Raw genomic sequence first — 3,569 nt, 5'->3', positions numbered from 1 at the left:
GACCGCATTATGGTCAGTTAAAGGTGTTGTAATGATCTCAACCGAAACTGGATTGATGTTAAGATTTTGAGATATGAGCCAGAAGTCGATACGTGACCTCCTGGTGGCATCTCTATTACTCCAGGTGAACTCTTTTTTGTTTGGGTTATTGCTCCTCCATATATCAATCAAATTAAATGTCTGCATAAATACCTTCAGGGTCTTATTTAGAGAAGACTGATTACGAAGAGGCCAACAGTCCATGTTATGGTGCAATATCGTATTAAAGTCACTGCCTATAACTAGACCGGAATTTGGGAATTTAGCAAGTGAATGTTGAATATGTTTTTCTAATTCTTCAAAAAGGTTATTATTTTCGTAATTTGAGTTGTACCCATATATGTTAACCATTATTATATTGATGTTTCCCGTGTTGATTACTTGTAAAAGGAAATGACCTGCTTTATCACATACAGAATGTAAAATACTCCCAGAGAACTGGTGTTTCAGCGTAGCGACCCCTGCTGAGTGTTCAGATCCATGTGCCAACCATAAATCGTTGCCCCATTGAGCTTTCCATAACCGCAAATCGTTAGTGATCGAGTGGGATTCCTGAAGAAAACAAAAATCATTTCTGTGCTGCTTAGCAAACAAAAAAATTGCTTTACGCTTCACAATGTTTCTTAACCCCCTGGCATTGAGAGTAATAATGGATAAAGACGTATTAATAACGACAAACACACACTTAGAACTATACCTGGGTGATCGTGTGCTAAAACACTAACCCTATTATTTGGGGCTGTACCGTTTGAACATCTATTTTAAACAAATTAGTGGAACACAACATTAAGAGGGAACAAAAGGTATACTAACCAGCGGAAATATATATGAGCATGATTGCGCGGGTCCGCGTCAAGTCTGAGCTATCTTGGGCTCTACTTGGCGGTGCGCGACGGGAAAACGAAAAATATGTGTAACGCGTCCCAAGATACTCAACCACTGTTTTATTAGATCTAAAATTTGTTACGTATTAGATTACTGTAGTTGGTTCGTATATAAATGACATCCAAAACGGAACTGACCACTTTAGTTAAACGGGCGGTTGGGTGGTTGTGGTGCGATTTTCCGACCCGGAAGTCATTTACCAAGGGTTATTTCAATCTGACACAAAAGTTATTTGGGTTTTAAGCGTGACACTCGCAAAATACGACGAACGGTTTCACATATTTGTGCTGAAACACTGCGAAATACTTTGGGACGCACGAAAGTCATAACCACGGATTGTTAATCGATTATGAAGACAAACGTGAGCGTGTTTAAGGTACTCACCCCACCGTATCCTGGGTAAGCCATTTACGGTGATTTAAACGAGAATGTTGGTACAAATTGTAAAGTTTTGTGAATGCCACTAGCGACACCCTTTCTACTTCCGCTAAATACAGCCAAACGCTCTCGGAAGTTCAGAACGAGAAGTTACGCAATTAGACCCGCCCCATGCCATGGGTACATTTATGTTCGACTTGCAAACTCAGTTAAATACCAAGTAACTGACATGGTCGTCGACGAGCAAAGAGGGTTAGATTTGCAAATTAGATGTACCCGCAGTCCCGGATACGTTTTGTGTCACTACAGTGAGAGAGAGTTCAGAAAATGTAATCTGGATCAAAATGATCCGGATTTGGAAATTCCTTTATTTTACTGTTTTAGACTTGCTTTTACATCTCTTAATTCGGCGCAGGCAATATTCAATGTTTTCGTGAGGTTTTCTATTTTCGTTGTCATGTCCTTCGTCATTTTACTGATATCTGTCTTCATCGTATCAAATCTGGTGTTAAACAGCGTTGATAATTGTTGCAATATGGTCGCGCTCTCTCCTTCGGTCGTGCGAGATTGCTTACTTTTCTTCGACGCCGGTGGCTTGTACGGCGAGACGGGCAATGCGGGAAAGTCAGTTTCCACAACCGCGAGGACAGGTTGGTTTTGCAGGCAGTAGGCGTGCGCGCCATCTACGAGCACATTCTCAGGTGCGGACTTCAGCTCCATTTTGTCAATGCTGCCGATAATGCTGCTAGCTTAGCACGAGTCGAGGCAACGTCCAAGAAAGAGAACTAGGACTGCGCTAAGGACAAGTTACCGTCAGTGCAGCAAAGTCAAGAGGAAAAAAATACATATAAATTTTCTGACATGAAAAAAATAGAAGAGTGATCTGTGTTCCACTAACTTTATATCGAGTCAGGTAAGCAGCTCCCAAAAGCACAACCGCTCACGTCGCCATCTTGGCTCCTCCTCCAGCTTAGCTTAGCTGTTGTCGTGTGTGACTTTGGGTGTGTGACGTCGTTGCGTCGACGCTTATTGGTTGAAATCAAAAGACGCGCTTGCGTACATGTTCGCGCTGACGCACGCATAGTAGAGAGCAGCGGACTAGCTCAAGCGGCGTCGCCACAACAGTAATACCCTCGCCTCGCATTCTCATGGCCTCGCAATATCTCTGAGATTTCGAAATTTCGGCGAGAACGGAAACCACAAAGGGTGCATGAGCCCGATCACTGAACTTGATTTGCAGGCCCGAGCCCGAAGCAAACCCGAAAGTTCATATTTCATTTGTGAGGACTCGGGTGATTTCTGATAACAAAGCCTGTCTTTTGGAACAAAATCTAAGTTAAAGAAGACTGGATAAACATTTACATCTTTTATATTTCTGTTCCTGAAGAGGTTACATTAGCGGACAATTTTCCATCATTGATGGATTTTTTTTTTTAAGAGTGGTCGGGGAAAATTTAAGGCCGTCCGTCATTTTGACGGGTTGAAAATTGAGCCATTCACCACAGCAGCAGTACGTCCTTAAGAATCAAGTGCGGCACATTAAGAGAGAAGCAGCGAGACCAAAAAGAACAATGATGGCTGGATCATAAAGATATGAAGGAGTTTTTTGAATTGTCATTGCGAGAGTTTAGTACAGTACGTGTTGTGATGACGCCGCTTCTGTTTTTTGCGAACCACGGTCTCTTGTGGCTAAAACTATTCACGGCCTCGGGAAAAAAAAAAAAAAAAAAAGTCAGCGAGAGAGAAGCCTGACCCGAACCCGAAGCAATGATTGACATTTTTAGACCCGACCCGAAATTCGGGCGGCCCAATCTTACCTATAGTGTACATGCATATATACACACATATATATATATATATACACAGTAAATATTCCCATCCCCGGAATTTTATATATATATTCATATTCCCATCCCCGGAATTCTATGAAAAGGAATATCCTTCACCCGTAATAAAAAACCTATGCATTAACATTTTGACTACGATATTACGTGTTACCGGAACTTCCGTAAGCGGAAATTCCACTAGCCGTAACCTGGATGGAGGCGTAATGCCGCGGGAGCTTAAATACACGCAACGCCCACCCGATTCGACGGAAAGACGTGTTTCCCACACGTTTTCACTTCGCGTTTTTCGATCATCAGATCCGAAACGACGACGTCGACGTGTAAGTGAGTTTTTATTGGCCTACGTTTTATTGTAATTGTGAATGATTTTAACTTTATTCACTTACGTCCTGTAGAACGCGGCACTAGCTTAAAAGCATC

General features: G+C 42.2%; 1 protein-coding gene across 8 annotated transcripts in view; it reads left to right on the top strand.

Moving 5' to 3' along the window:
• Window positions 1-3,569, top strand: part of LOC109531046 (uncharacterized protein KIAA0408) — a 44,543-nt gene that overhangs the window by 9,871 nt on the left and 31,103 nt on the right. The window lies entirely within an intron of this gene.

The sequence above is a fragment of the Hippocampus comes genome, unplaced genomic scaffold (assembly GCF_001891065.2).
Source record: "Hippocampus comes isolate QL1 unplaced genomic scaffold, H_comes_QL1_v1.1 scaffold146, whole genome shotgun sequence".
Classification (NCBI taxonomy): domain Eukaryota; kingdom Metazoa; phylum Chordata; class Actinopteri; order Syngnathiformes; family Syngnathidae; genus Hippocampus; species Hippocampus comes.
Note: the sequence above shows the minus strand (reverse complement) of the source record. Positions and strands in the feature narration are given on the sequence as shown.